This window comes from Brienomyrus brachyistius, chromosome 9 (assembly GCF_023856365.1).
Source record: "Brienomyrus brachyistius isolate T26 chromosome 9, BBRACH_0.4, whole genome shotgun sequence".
In the NCBI taxonomy this organism is placed as follows: domain Eukaryota; kingdom Metazoa; phylum Chordata; class Actinopteri; order Osteoglossiformes; family Mormyridae; genus Brienomyrus; species Brienomyrus brachyistius.
In genome coordinates this window covers 1,412,905-1,429,526 of record NC_064541.1, presented here as the reverse complement: position 1 = coordinate 1,429,526, position 16,622 = coordinate 1,412,905, and the positions used below count along the sequence as shown (strand labels likewise).

Genomic DNA, 16,622 nt, shown 5'->3' with positions numbered 1-16,622 from the left:
TGGCCTGCATTCGCTAAAGATTACAAGGTCACTCTCTATACGGTTTACATCAGCTTCTTAAAAGAGTCCAATGATTACATTCTCTATTCTTTATGAAGTGCTAAATAATATTCCATACGATCCGATGTAGTGCTTTGCTCCTCCCTCACCAAGGCTGACATCATGGTCGAGCTGATCATTCCATGGGAGGAAGGAATGGAGGCTGCTTTCAAGAGGAGGAAGGACAAGTATGCAGAGCTGTCAGCTGCATGCTCACAGGCCGAGTGGAGGGCATTCATATTCCCACTGGAGGTTGCCTGCAGAGGCTATACAGGAACATCAGCTGAGCGTCTCTTCAAGTCCCTGGGCATCAGAGGCACCAATCTGAAGAGAGCCATCAGAGGTATTGCTGAGGAGGCAGAGCAGGGGAGCATCTGGCTCTGGCTCCGCAGGAAGGACAAACAATGGGGGAAGCAGAGATCTTAGGGCCAGCTGCAGGGGGCGGTAGAGAGACATCCCTATCGCTGCTCCACAACCCATAGATGTTTCGGGATTAAAGGAGCGAAGCATCGGTGAAAGGTGGCTCCCGGCCAGCACTGTCAGAGGTGCACCAGGCAGAGGTGCCAAGCAGGTGGTTTCACCTATCTGTGCTGAATGTTGCCATCCCCACCCCCCCCCCCATCCACTTCCTGTCAGTAATTGGCCAGTATTGCTTGTATGTGTTTAGGAAAAGGGGGATATGTAGCTATTTACTTGTATGAATGTCTGGATGCTTTTGTTATCTGCTAATATGCCTGCAGGTTGTACACGCTTCATGGTAAACAGTGCACATATCCACTTATCTTTCTGTCCCTGTGACCATAGTAACTACACTCACACGCTACATATTTCTCTTTTTAGCATTTATATTTTACTCATCTGATCAATTTAGCGGAAACTGTCTTTTTACAATATTAACAAGCAAAAGAAATGATCAGTGGAAGGAGATATCTAGCTTTTGAGTGAATAATGTTTGTTTCCTGTTCACAGTCTGTGGCTATTGTGTAGTTACCACAGGGCTTATCTTACTTACTTACAGGTTGCACGAGTTTGTTCCTTTCAGAGCTTGAGCTTTGAACCATTCAAAATCCCAGGTCTCGATATGAGTATCTGTACTTGCAGGAAAACCTCTCTGAGTCTCTGAGTACCTAATCTCAGAGTACAGGTCACCTTTGAAGAAACTCCATTGGCACTTTTATTGGCTTGGCTTTAGCCAGGACACAGAACTGTTTATATACTCCTGCAACATGTACACCACCCAGTAGAGTTTGAATCACCTATGGAGATGGTCAGGATGGACACCCTGGGCCCTTTTTCCTACAGTGACCCCAAGAACTCGAGACTATGGACAACTTTGCTGAGTTGCCTGAGGTCTGCCATGGATTAGTAATTATAGATTATTAGTGGTCCAGGCCCAGGGTAATCTCAGCTTGCAGTACATGCAGCAGTGGACCACTGAGAAGGTCTGATATTGGTAAAATATAATTATAAATGATAAAAAAGTGCTGGTAATCAATGGTATGGTTTTGACACAGATTTCAGTTTTTGACTTAGAAACGCCCTCTAATGATCGCAGGTGTTTCCATTCAGGAAGCCCCCTGGACCTGTGCCAACCTCCCTGGGTGGGAGACAAGTCTGTCTCAGGGAACGCAAGACGCAACTAAATTTGGAAGTGAATGATGTAGGAATGAGAGAAGTACAGAAGGAGAGAGAAGTGAATATACCACCAGTGGAGGTGGAGGAAGATACGGAGGCAAAACAACAGCAACTGAAGGATAAGATGGAGGCATTTTTGCAAAAGATGGTAGAGAAGCAAAATGAACTAAAAGAGATGGAGATGAAACTGCTTTGCAAGCGTTCAGAGGTGGAAAAGACTGTAGGAGATGGAGGCGGTGAAGATGGAGGACATCAATTACTACACATTTGACTTTCCATTCCTTCCACCAATGATTACATATTGTGTATAAAATGCGTCCCAAGCCTCCATCATTAAATAGAAAATTATCCGTTGTTAAGACCACAAGCAAGCTGGTAGTTTGAAACTGCCCCTTGTTTTATAACAGCACACAGATTTCATAATGTGATTATAATGAAATGAAATCAAATGCAATGAAATAAAGCTTTATTTTCCACTTGTACAAAGAGGAGAACAGGTACATCAGATGAACCTTTTCTGAGTGCAGGGTCTGTCCAGCTCCCTGTATCATTTTTCTGTAGCATCCCACCGGTACGTTACAGTACCTACTGCAATCTGAGCGTTATTCTTAACATATTAGACATGCATCCTCTAAATAGGAGCACAAAGCATCTATACTAATTAAAATTTTGCATGAAATATTCTGGATGCCATAAGCAAGGCTGCTGTGACTTTAGGCATTGTGGCACAGGTTAGTGGTAGTAACAGCCTGGAGCTGTACGATTTGGCTTTGCGTTATCTTGGTTTTTCTCAAAGTGAACCGGCCTGCAAACATTGTCGATTCTGTCACACGCCAGGATGATGTGCTTAGTCTCTCTGGTGATGCTACTGATTTCACAGCCGTTGTTTAATCTCACTGTTATGAAGGAGAACTTGTGGTTGCTGATGCACAGGTTTCTTTCATAGATCTTCCCTCCATTACGTGTACAGACATTTTCGATCTGGCTTTTATCTTGGTACCGGAGGAATGACTGTGTTGGCCTGTTGCACAGCTCGTGTTCACGTAAAAACTCCTGCCAGCCACTTATGTCCTTGGTGCTTGGGGTGTTGCTGAGGACATGCCTGTGCATAAAGATGTTGTAGGCATTGTTGTTCTGTGTAAACATGCAGGGTCGGGGGTTTGGAAAGTTGTCATCCATGGTGGGTGGGGTGGAAACGGTAAAAGTTGCCAACCAGAGCCCCTTGGTGAGGCTGCTTTTTAGCGGAAGCCCCTGGGCTTCAGCCCGGGAAAGCCCGTACATTACAGCAGCCCTGCGTTTGGGGGCCACGCCGACCCATAGCATAGCAAAGCAAAGTGTTTGGAGAAGAACAAGCTTCATTGTGCCTGAAAGACCTGAAGAGGGAGAAGATACAGGCTCCTTTTAGTCACAGAACGGGACTCAGATGCTGTCCTTACAGTCACATGCCCAGATCACTGTCCCGAGGCCTCAGGTGACCTGTACTCTGAGATTAGGTACTCAGAGACGCAGAGAGGTTCTCATGCAAGTACAGGTACCCATGCTGACATCTGGGACTTGGAATTGTTCAAAACTTAAGCTTTGAAAAGACTAAACTTGTGCAACCTGTGAGTAAGTAAGATAAGCCCTGTGGTAACTACACAATAGCCACAGACTGTGAGCAGGAAGCAAGCATCATTCACACAAAGGCCAAATATTGCCTTCCAGTGAACAGTTCCATTGCTGCTAAAAAAAATTTGCTGAATTTATCAGAAGATAAAAAGGAAAGAAAGAAAAAATATGTACACTCTTTTGCAAAAAATGGACCAAAGCTTAACATTGTGAAATTTGGGTTTGGTCCATTATACACAGTATAGTGTGTGTGTGTGTGTGTGTGTGTGTGTGTGTGTGTGTCCATACCCCCTGTGACCCTGACCAGGATAAGCTGTTATTTGAAATAGACCAGGCTCTTTTGTTCACTATAACACAGTGATAAAGATAGACGGATATCAGTGTTAATTATGATGCATGTACAGCATGTAGACATATAAGCATATAAAACATGATGGATGCAGGAAGCATTTTAAATATGAAATTAAAACTTACCGAGCGTCTGTCACAGTCAGAATGTCACTTGGAGTTTTGCAGAAGAAGTGACCTCGCTTCAGCTTTTCGACACGTACCCCCCCGGATGTAGGTGTGCCCATGTGCACTCATGTGGGTGTCATGTGAGGAGGGACGACAGATAGGCAGTGACAGATAAGCAGTGACAGAACCCCCCCCGACGAAGTATGCCATCCAGGCAAGAGAGAACAACAGAGGAGGAGACCGAAGGGACTCCAGACTAGACAGGGGGCAACAGAACATACAGTGGACAGAACAGGACCAGACAGTATGTTCTGGGACTGTCCTGCAGTGGCTGCTCTTTGGGATTACGTGGCCAGATCTCTCTCTTCAGTTCTTTCCTCTCCCATCCCCCTGTCTCCCATGGTCCTTCTTCTCCTGGACTTCTCTTCTCTCTCTCTCTCTCTTGCTTCCAGCAGAGGCTTCTGATGTCTGCCTCCTTAGCGGCCAAGTTGTTATTAGCCTCTCGTTGGAAGTCTCCTGATCGTGCCATTCCCTCTGTCTGGAAGTCCACCTTTCTTGATCTGCTTCTGCTGGAACTCTCTGCGGCCCGGATTAACAACTCGTCTGGTTCTACAATCCAGAGCTGGGTCCATGACGTGCAGCTGGTCAAGGATTGGTTGCAGGTCATGTCCTGAGGCCATATTCCTTGTTTTTTTGTTTTGATTTTTACTTTCCTAATTCTAACATTTTTCAGTGGTATAAGTGTGTTATTTCTTTTATCCTCAGTTTTTAGCTGTGCTCTCCGTGGCTGAGTGTGCTGGTGACCTTTGTTGGTTTTCTGTTTCTTTAAATTGAACTGCTGTCTCAGGGTGTATTGGGGGTGGAGTATGTTCTGTTTTGTTCCATTTTGTTCTTTGTTATAAAAATCTCTAATAAAAATTTGGTCACAAAAAAAGAACAGGACCAGACAGTACAAGACTAGACAGAATACTAAACAGAGAACACTACTGGGTATGAGACCAGACAAAAGACACCACTAAGGACACGGAACAGACCTGGTGAGACATCCAGGGAGACAATGCACATGACATCCACTAGGACGGACAGACAGGTGGAGGAACCATAAATAGGATAGGGACAGGCAAAGGAAAGGACCACAGAGGGCACAGATCAGGGACAAATAAAGGTGGGACAGGGCAATGGGACCAGAACGGGGGGGCGTTACTCATGGGAATGAGGTTTGGTGGGGGCGGGGTCTTTCAGACTACAGGACGCTGGGGGCCGACTCAGGGACCTGAATCCTTCCAGATTTCAAAGGGCTGTTGGGACTAGGTGGCACAGAGGAGACTGCAGGGCTGGATGGGGCTGAGGAGATAACAGAGCCGAGACGGGAACTGGACCTGGAGGGAGCCATGGGGACTTGCAGGGCCAGGACCGGAGGGTGATGAGGGGACAGCCGGACTCAAGCAGAAACAAGGACTGGAGGGCATCGAGGGATCTGGGGAACAGACGGCACAGCAGTCTCCCTCCTCAAGGCAGTAACAGAAAATGGGTCCAGGCTGACAGTGCAGGGTAAACCCAGGTCTGAGCGATGGGCTCAGACGGTGTTGAAGCCCACAGGCGAATCCTCGGTAACACTGAGGTCCTCACTCTCTGAGGACAGGAATGATCCTTGGGCATCCTTCAGCAGAGTAGGGGTGGTACCCCGATGGTTTGGCTAAAATTGTCCCCTGTGGCCCTATCAGATCGAGCCTCATAATCATCCGCTGTATCTAATTAATGAATGATCTCTCCTGCCCCTTCACCACCTTGGCTTCTGTGTGGTGAGCCTACTGGCATAGAATGGCTGCTGTCACATCATTCAGGTGTGTTCTACACAGCGGTGGAGGTCGCAGTGCCTCCCCTTTGCTTTTGAAAAACACTACATAAATGCAACTTTCATTCATTCCAGATAAGGGCACCTTATAGGACACGCGTTCACATTTTCTGCATTAGAAAGTCACGCATTAAAACACTTCATCACTTTTACTTGATCTATAGTGCACATCATCATGCTATGTCACGTTAAGGAAGGACCCTAGATAGCACTCACTATATCAATATATATATATTTTCTATGTGAAGGACAACTAATAGCTAATATGTTTTGAAATTCTAGAGGGCACTTTTTTAACCACTGGGGTGCCCCTCCGTCCCCCCACCCCCGGGCACTTTTCTCTGTATGCTGCTCCCTTTGTACAGCAAACATGTTGACGGTATGTATGAAATGTTCTATCTTTGTCTTTATTTGACCGGAACTAACTACTCCCATTTGTTCTTCCACTGATTCTTGGCAGACCTCAGATACTGTATTTTGTTTCACTGTCTCCAGAATGGTTTCTCCTGAGAACCTCCACCAAAAAGCTTCTAGTGGTGCAGGTGGTGACTGACAGTTGATTTCAAAATATTTAAGAACCAAGATTCCAGTGAACTATGCAGTTCAGCAGTATGCTGGTGTGGGGCCAGTGCGGGTGATGCATCTACTTTCAACTCTTCCATGCTTCTTACTTTTTGAAAATAATTGTCCAGATTGCGATCAATGGTATTTTAACTATTTCTCAATCTTTCTATTGCTGTCACCTTTTTTGTAAAGGTTAAGATATTACTCAGCAGTGCCCATAATTTTGCCAAATATGTTCTTGAAAGATTTCACAACTGTGAATAAAATATTATTGAAGGAATTTTTCTTAGATAAATGATAATACATTTTTCTACACATTTTGAGGGAAACATTGAATCCTATCTGCAGTGTTTATTTTATGTTATTGATTTTACCTGTCTTTAAGGTTGCCAGTAATTCTGGAGTTGACCGTACAGCCAATACTTGCCAATTACTGACAGGCAGTGGGACACTGCAGCAAGAGCAAACTGTGTCAGACTGTCCTGTGTGTTGAGGGGACAAGCTGGTGAAATGCGAAGGACCCCGACCTTGTGCCCATTGCTGCCTGGGATAGGCTCCAGGCCCCCTGCTGGCCCTGAGCATAATAAGGGGTTAGAAAATGAATGAAGCACTTTAAATATGAAATACAATGTGGTGGGCGTCTCTGTCTTAGAGTTTCACATGGGGTTTTGCAGAAGAAGTGACCTCGCTTTACAACCCTTCTCGCCTGCTTCGATCACAAGGAGCAGGATATCTATTAGTTCCTAGAGTAGACAGGACTACGGCAGGCTGCAGAGCATTCTCTTACAGAGCTCCGCAGCTGTGGAATGGTCTCCCGGCGGATGTGCGGGATTCAGGCACACTCTCGCTATTCAAGTCTAGATTAAAAACGCACTTGTATAGTTTAGCGTATAGGAAACCTAGTTCTAGTTCCAGCTAGTTGCTCACTCCCAGTTAGACTAACAGTATGAGGTGAAGAGCTGGGTGGGGATCGGTGTCCTTGGCTTTGGATAAACTGATGCGTCAGTGCTGTCACTCTAGCCTTACACTAGAGTGCTGATGTTCAGGGAGTCCCCATGCCTGTGTTCCCGCCTGTCTCTCCCTCTTTCTCATGCTGCTATAGCCAGATCTGCCGGCAAGACCACTACCTCCACTTCCGGCAACTACCCTCCAGCCTGCCTGCCCTTGGCTCATGGACGCCTCTCCTTCCTCCCCTGCTGCTGTGCCACTGTTGATCTTGCCATCATGCATTAAGCACCCCGTGCCTGCACCGGTATTCCCCTGCATCGAGACTGAAATTTCAACCCCTGTATTAGCTTAAATTATATAATCTTGTTTTGTTTGACTCTTCTGCCGGCCCCTGGAGGATGGGCCCCCCCTTTGGGTCTGGTTCCTCCCAAGGTTTCTTCCTCTTAGGGAGTTTTTCCTTGCCACCGTTGCCTTTGGCTTACTCACTGGGGGGTCTTTACGTGGCAGAAATGTAAAGCGCATTGAGACAATGTAATGTTGTGATAATGCGCTATATAAATAAAATTGCATTGCATTGCATTGCTTTAGCTTTTAGACGTGTGGCCCTGGGTGTAGGCGTGCCCGTGTGAGCGGACCTCCCCAGGCTTTAGTGGCGTGTACATCTTGAGGGGGCAGAAGCAGGTTTGCGGGCTCAGGTGACGCGGCCCCCGTGTCTGCAGAGCGACGGGCTGTGGTTACCATAGCATTACAGCGCCAGAAGCTTATGCCCAAACGAAGGCTACGCCATGCTCAGGCCGCAGAAGGTGATGTGCAGCTCTTTTCATTCATGAATCATATTGCATCCCCTTATCCAGCATTTTTAATAAAAAAAAATAATTTGATTTGATTTCCAAAATTGAATTTTGTGCAGTCATCTATTTTTGAGCCTCTGCACTGACGGACCAGTAGAGGGCATGATTGCATTAATTTCAACGTTTAGAGCAGGGGTGACCAATCTTATCCAGAAAGGGCTGCTGCCTATCTGGGTTTTCGCTGCAACTCCCTAATTAGATGATTAATTAGAGGACTGATTGGCTGAAGAGTCCCCATACCTGGATTTGAACTGACATAAAGCGTATCCTAAGATTGGTCAGCCCTGGTTTGGAGGCTTCGAAGTTCTGCTGTGTAAGAGGTTCTTGGATGTGTGCATGTTCTCTGGTGCTTTGGTACACATTAAGGTATTATCACTGTACAGTACTTAATTTACTTAAATAAGAAGTTGTGTTGAGTAGTTCTTAAACACATATAATGCACGGCCTGGAGTGCATTAGTCCGCTTATACCATGGTTACTACACAACTGACAGGTACGTTGTGTACCCAAATAAATAATTTTCACATTTACAAGCCGAAAGCACATTTATTAATGGAACTACTTTCTTCTTATCTAGATGACGGCGTGCACAGAGGCAGCAGCTCTCTTCTCCTGTTACGCTAACAAAACAAACAAAAGAAATCTGTCGAGCAGCATAAACGTCGAAAACGACATGTAACCAGGAAAATCTGCTAAAGATTGGAATACTATTCACTGAGAGAGATTCCAACAAGAACTGATCCTGCACGAGGTCGTCCGTGCAGCGGCGTCTCCGTGGATTACGATACCGGGCCGGAGACGCAGGAGGCAGGGCAGAGAAAGGAAGCAAAAATTGGGCTACGGAGTATTGTCCTGGCTAAAGAACACTCCTCGCACGCCTGTGCTGCCCAGCGTTCACATTACCAACTAGTGATGTGCAAACCCAGTGTTTTCAGAGATTCGATTCATTTCGTTCGGTTCACTGAAATGATATGATTCTTTGAATCATTGATTCCTTTTTTTATATTCCCTCCACCACCACCCCTCTACAGAGAACTGCTTTATTTTTTCTTCTTTTTTTTGTATAACGAAGACAAGCAGAGGTTAGGAGAGACAGACAACAAGGGTGGGGGGAGAAGTATGTGAGGGAGAATACAGAAAAAAGGCCACAGAAAAAAGAGAACAGAGAACAGAGAAAAAAGTAACAGCGATAACAACATTAATAACAACTGCAGCTGCAACCGTGATGCAACAGTAACAACAGCAACATCGACCACAACAAAATACACATTTGCGACAACTTATTATCATTAAACAAGCATGTGTCAATGCCTCTACCTTTGTGTGTGTGTGTGTGTCTGTGTGTGTGTGTGTGCATGTGGGTGGCACAGAGACAAGTGTGGATATATACTTATATATGTATGTATTTATGCCTGTATTTATCATAATTATAATTAGCACTGTAGCACTACGTAGTTCATTATCTAGCACTTAAGATCAATCGTATATACACGCTATGGCAGGCTATATATTTAAACCTGATTAACGTATAGCACCAACAGTTTTTTTATTTATTTTTTATTTTATTTATTACTATAGGCTACAAATAAATATACAGAATATTCACATGTTAATAATCGCAAGTTTAATTAGTCAGTATTTTGTTGTACAAAGCGGTCCTCACTAGTGGCAATACTTATTCTGGCCAAAAGATGTCACTGCAATGCATAGCCCTTGTAGGCCCCACAGACTCGGAGATCAGTGAGTCAGCTCAGGGACTCCAGCTCAGATGCTGCCCACCCTGTGCTCCATCCAGACACGTGGGAAGAAGGCAGAGAAGATGGGTGGTCAGAACATGCATAGACCCATTAATGGACAAGCATAGTAGATAAAATTGGCATGTACAGCAATACCAGCAGCTATAGTTATGGTGTGTTATGTATTAGGTTGCAGGTAAGATAAACTGAAATTACAGGTCCAATGCAATGGAATAAAGCTTTATTTTCCACTTGTACAAAGAGGAGAACAGGTACATCAGATGAACCTTTTCTGAGTGCAGGGTCTGTCCAGCTCCCTGTATCATTTATCTGTAGCATCCCACCGGTACGTTACAGTACAATCTGAGCGTTATTCTTAACATATTAGTCATGCATCCTCTAAATAGGAGCACAAAGCATCTATACTAATAAAATCTTTGCATGAAATATTCTGGATGCTATAAGCAAAGCTGTTGTGACTGTGGACATTATGCGCCTGAAGCAGGCCGGTGGTTGGAACAGTACGGAGCCATAGGCTTCCCCTGTCTTCGGCTTCCGTGAAAGTGAACCGGCCTGCAAACATTGTCGATTCTGTCACACGCCAGGATGATGTGCTCAGTCTTTCTGGTGATGCTCCTGATTTTACAGCCCTTATTTAATCTCACTCTTATGAAGGAGAACTTGTGGTTGCTGATGCACAGGTTTCTTTCATAGATCTTACCTCCATTACGTGTACAGACATTTTTGATCCGGCTTTTATCTTCGTACGGGAGGAATGAGTGTGTTGGCCTGTTGCACAGCTTGTGTTCACGTAAAAACTCCTTCCAGCCACTTTTGTCCTTGGTGCTTGGGGTGTTGCTGAGGACATGCCTGTGCTCAAAGGTGTTGTAGGCATTGTTGTTCTGTGTAAACATGCAGGGTCGGGGGTTTGGAAAGTTGTCATCCATGGTGGGTGGGGTGGAAACGGTAAAAGTTGCCAACCAGAGCCCCTTGGGGAGGCTGCTTTTTAGCGGAAGCCCCTGGGCTTCAGCCCGGGAAAGCCCGTACATTACAGCAGCCCTGCGTTTGGGGGCCACGCCGACCCATAGCATAGCAAAGCAGAGTGTTTGGAGAAGAACACGCTTCATTGTGCCTGAAAGACCTGAAGAGGGAGAAGATACAGGCTCCTTTTAGTCACAGAACGGGACTCAGATGCTGTCCTTACAGTCACATGCCCAGACCACTGTCCCGAGGCCTTAGGTGACCTGTACTCTGAGATTAGGTACTCAGAGACGCAGAGAGGTTCTCATGCAAGTACAGGTACCCATGCTGACATCTGGGACTTGGAATTGTTCAAAACATAAGCTTTGAAAAGACTAAACTTGTGCAACCTGTGAGTAAGTAAGATAAGCCCTGTGGTAACTACACAATAGCCACAGACTGTGAGCAGGAAGCAAGCATCATTCACACAAAGGCCAAATATTGCCTTCCAGTGAACATTTCCGTTGCTGCTATTATTGTGAAAAACAATTAAAAAATTTTGCTGAATTTATCAGAAGATAAAAAGGAAAGAAAGAAAAAATATGTACACTCTTATGCAAAAAATGGACCAAAGCTTAACATTGTGAAATTTGGGTTTGGTCCATTATACACAGTATAGTGTGTGTATGTGTGTGTGTGTGTGTGTGTGTGTGTGTGTGTGTGTGCATGTGGGTGGCACAGAGACAAGTGTGGATATATACTTATATATGTATGTATTTATGCCTGTATTTATCATAATTATAATTAGCACTGTAGCACTACATAGTTCTAGCACTTAAGATCAATCGTATATACACGCTATGGCAGGCTATATATTTAAACCTGATTAATGTATAGCACCAACAGTTTTTTATTTATTTTTTATTTTATTTATTACTATAGGCTACAAAAAAATATACAGAATATTCACATGTTAATAATCGCAAGTTTAATTAGTCAGTATTTTGTTGTACAAAGCGGTCCTCACTAGTGGCAATACTTATTCTGGCCAACAGATGTCACTGCAATGCATAGCCCTTGTAGGCCCCACAGACTCGGAGATCGGTGAGTCAGCTCAGGGACTCCAGCTCAGATGCTGCCCACCCTGTGCTCCATCCAGACACGTGGGAAGGAGGCAGAGAAGATGGGTGGTCAGAACATGCATAGACCCATTAATGGACAAGCATAGTAGATAAAATTGGCATGTACAGCAATACCAGCAGCTATAGTTATGGTGTGTTATGTATTAGGTTGCAGGTAAGATAAACTAAAATAACAGGTCTTCAGTCAAGATTTAAAGCCTGAGACTGATTCGGTATCCCGAGCATAGGCTGGTAAACCATTCCACAATACAGGGGCCCTGTAGCAGAATGTAGAGGCACGCCTACACCCAGGGCCACACGTTTAAAAGCTGAAGTGAGGTCACTTCCTCTGCAAAACCCCACGTGAAACTCTAAGACAGAGATGCCCACCACCCTGGTAAGGTGTTTTGATTTTATATTTAAAATGCTTCATCCATCTTCTCGCTTTTCACATACAGCCAAGTCTGACACAGTTTGCTCTCGCTGAGGACATTGCACACACAGTCCCAGACCATCAGTCAGTTTAGATGCATTGCCCTACTGAATGTGGAAGGGAAGATCTTCTTTTCAGTCATGGCCAAGCGCATAGCCACCTACCTCTTGGCAAACAGCTATATTGAAACCAGTTGCCAGAAGGCCGGTGTCCCTGGATTCCCAGGTTGTGTGGAGCATTCAGCCATGATTTGGGGGCCAATCCAGGCAGCCAAGAAGATTAGATCAGACCTGTACGTAGTCTGGCTAGACCTTGCCAATGCCTATGGGTCTGTTCCCCACCAGCTAATAACCTTCGCTCTCGAATTCTTCCACATCCCATCAAACATCCAGAGATTAGTTGGTAGCTACTTCAGGAATTTCCACGTCTGCTGCATGACCCAGAAAGTTACCACTAGGTGGCACAAGTTGGAGAAAGGGATAGCCATGGGCTGTTCCATCTCCCCAATCCTTTTTACTGTGGCGTTTGAAATCATCCTGATTGCAGCAGGCAGATGGTCCATGGAGTTAAGGCTCAGTCAGGGCAGAGGCTCCCAGCTCTATGAAGCTATATCGACGGTGTCACTACTCTCCTTCAGACAACAGCATGCACCTCCAGGCTCCTGAAAAGGCTTGAGGAACTTCTTACCTGGGCTCGTATGAAGATCAAACCAGCAAAGTCCCGAAGTTTCTCTATTCACAAGGGGGTTAGGAATGACAACTTCACTTTTCTGGTCGATGGTGAGAAGATCCCACTCCTGTCAGAAGCCTTGGAAGGCTCTATACAACTGACCTATCTGACAAGCAGATGGCTGCCATGGTGACATCCCAGCTTGTGGATGGCCTGAACAATATTGACGAGAGCTATCTGCCAGGGAAATTTAAGGTCTGGTATTAGCAGCACACCTTCTACCAGTGGGTGATGTGGCCTTTAAAGCTGAGTGACATCACAACTTCGAACGCACTGCGGATGGACGCAAAAGCCAACTTCATGTGCAAATGGCTTGGCCTCCCTCGGTGCCTTTCCAACATGGCACTGTTTGGCAGAAACACACTCACACTACCACTAAAATCCATGAGCCTGGGCTATAAACAAGAGAAGGTGAGACTTGTGTTCCAACTGAGAGACTCACCGGATCCGATTGTTTGAAACACCAAAACCAAGGTCCGAACAGTACGTCGGTGGGATGCAGTGCAAGTGGTGGAACAAGCCATCAGCCGCCTGAAGCACCAAGAAGTTGTGGGGGTGTCGCAACAAGGCAGGATCAGTCTCGGCGGAGGCAACTAACCTCCAGGATGTGGTCTAAGGCCACTGCGAAGGAGAGTGAGGACCTGGTGATCTCCAAGGTGGTAAGGATGGAAGAGGAGTTGTATAATATCAAGGTAGTCAACCAGCACCACCCAGGGAGGTGGACAGCCTGGGAGGCAATGGTAAAATGGACAATTACCTGGATGGACATGTGGAGGATACCTCAAGCCCGACTCAGCTTTTTGATCAGGGCAACATATGACACCCTTCCAAGCCCCCAGAACATTAACATCTGGTATGGCGCAGAGGAGAACTGCCAACTCTGCTGTTCCCAGAACCCAAGCCTGCAGCACATCCTCTCCAGTTGTAAGGCAGCGTTAACACAGGGCCGGTACACGTGGCATGGTCTCTCTTGACACCTGGAGCTGAGTGGAACTTAGCAACTAACCTTAACCAGCTGCTCAGGTTCCCTCAGGAGATCACCCCAACCTCTTTGCGATTGTTGTGGTTTTTCCTTCCCGGCCAATCAGGAATCAGGAGCCGCTTGTGTAGATCTTCAGCTTCAGTCTTTATTGCAAGATTGAAGTTACAACCAAGGCCGGACACTTAAAGTGTGTCTAATACTGTTTTACACTAATTTTTATACATTTTCTTATTGTATAACAATATCTCATCACTTAAGCATCATTACCACAACCATTCACCATTGTTGTTTTCTCCCGTGATTCACACCCCTAGATGATAAGTATGTCAATCATCTCTTTTACTGGTTGGTGCCTCGGCTGAACATAATGGTGGCGTGACCATCTCTACTCAGTTTTTTTCAATACCCAGCTGTGAACTTTTGGTGAATCCCTTCCTTCTGCTTGTTGCACGTTGTCTGGCTAGATGGTTATTAATATATTTGTCCTTCAACATAATGTTAAGCTGCAGCACTAATAAAGTACATATTCATACATCAAAAGCTAACAAAATAGCTAACACATACAGAAACTTCTAAACCAACACAAGGTGCTAATTCATACTTGTTTTATGTCACATTGTACACAGCAGTAATTGGCCTGCATTCGCTAAAGATTACAAGGTCACTCTCTATACGGTTTACATCAGCTTCTTAAAAGAGTCCAATGATTACATTCTCTATTCTTTATGAAGTGCTAAATAATATTCCATACGATCCGATGTAGTGCTTTGCTCCTCCCTCACCAAGGCTGACATCATGGTCGAGCTGATCATTCCATGGGAGGAAGGAATGGAGGCTGCTTTCAAGAGGAGGAAGGACAAGTATGCAGAGCTGTCAGCTGCATGCTCACAGGCCGAGTGGAGGGCATTCATATTCCCACTGGAGGTTGCCTGCAGAGGCTATACAGGAACATCAGCTGAGCGTCTCTTCAAGTCCCTGGGCATCAGAGGCACCAATCTGAAGAGAGCCATCAGAGGTATTGCTGAGGAGGCAGAGCAGGGGAGCATCTGGCTCTGGCTCCGCAGGAAGGACAAACAATGGGGGAAGCAGAGATCTTAGGGCCAGCTGCAGGGGGCGGTAGAGAGACATCCCTATCGCTGCTCCACAACCCATAGATGTTTCGGGATTAAAGGAGCGAAGCATCGGTGAAAGGTGGCTCCCGGCCAGCACTGTCAGAGGTGCACCAGGCAGAGGTGCCAAGCAGGTGGTTTCACCTATCTGTGCTGAATGTTGCCATCCCCACCCCCCCCCATCCACTTCCTGTCAGTAATTGGCCAGTATTGCTTGTATGTGTTTAGGAAAAGGGGGATATGTAGCTATTTACTTGTATGAATGTCTGGATGCTTTTGTTATCTGCTAATATGCCTGCAGGTTGTACACGCTTCATGGTAAACAGTGCACATATCCACTTATCTTTCTGTCCCTGTGACCATAGTAACTACACTCACACGCTACATATTTCTCTTTTTAGCATTTATATTTTACTCATCTGATCAATTTAGCGGAAACTGTCTTTTTACAATATTAACAAGCAAAAGAAATGATCAGTGGAAGGAGATATCTAGCTTTTGAGTGAATAATGTTTGTTTCCTGTTCACAGTCTGTGGCTATTGTGTAGTTACCACAGGGCTTATCTTACTTACTTACAGGTTGCACGAGTTTGTTCCTTTCAGAGCTTGAGCTTTGAACCATTCAAAATCCCAGGTCTCGATATGAGTATCTGTACTTGCAGGAAAACCTCTCTGAGTCTCTGAGTACCTAATCTCAGAGTACAGGTCACCTTTGAAGAAACTCCATTGGCACTTTTATTGGCTTGGCTTTAGCCAGGACACAGAACTGTTTATATACTCCTGCAACATGTACACCACCCAGTAGAGTTTGAATCACCTATGGAGATGGTCAGGATGGACACCCTGGGCCCTTTTTCCTACAGTGACCCCAAGAACTCGAGACTATGGACAACTTTGCTGAGTTGCCTGAGGTCTGCCATGGATTAGTAATTATAGATTATTAGTGGTCCAGGCCCAGGGTAATCTCAGCTTGCAGTACATGCAGCAGTGGACCACTGAGAAGGTCTGATATTGGTAAAATATAATTATAAATGATAAAAAAGTGCTGGTAATCAATGGTATGGTTTTGACACAGATTTCAGTTTTTGACTTAGAAACGCCCTCTAATGATCGCAGGTGTTTCCATTCAGGAAGCCCCCTGGACCTGTGCCAACCTCCCTGGGTGGGAGACAAGTCTGTCTCAGGGAACGCAAGACGCAACTAAATTTGGAAGTGAATGATGTAGGAATGAGAGAAGTACAGAAGGAGAGAGAAGTGAATATACCACCAGTGGAGGTGGAGGAAGATACGGAGGCAAAACAACAGCAACTGAAGGATAAGATGGAGGCATTTTTGCAAAAGATGGTAGAGAAGCAAAATGAACTAAAAGAGATGGAGATGAAACTGCTTTGCAAGCGTTCAGAGGTGGAAAAGACTGTAGGAGATGGAGGCGGTGAAGATGGAGGACATCAATTACTACACATTTGACTTTCCATTCCTTCCACCAATGATTACATATTGTGTATAAAATGCGTCCCAAGCCTCCATCATTAAATAGAAAATTATCCGTTGTTAAGACCACAAGCAAGCTGGTAGTTTGAAACTGCCCCTTGTTTT

The 16,622-nt window shown here is 45.3% G+C and overlaps 1 long non-coding RNA gene across 1 annotated transcript; it reads right to left on the bottom strand.

Annotated features, from left to right (window-relative positions):
• Positions 1–2,123: 2,123 nt before the first annotated feature.
• LOC125749070 (uncharacterized) lies at positions 2,124–3,798 on the bottom strand. Its single transcript, XR_007399774.1, has 2 exons — positions 3,757–3,798; positions 2,124–3,047 (listed from the first exon to the last, which is right to left on the bottom strand). It is a non-coding gene; the product is annotated as an uncharacterized LOC125749070 (long non-coding RNA).
• Between the last annotated feature and the right edge of the window lie 12,824 nt (positions 3,799–16,622).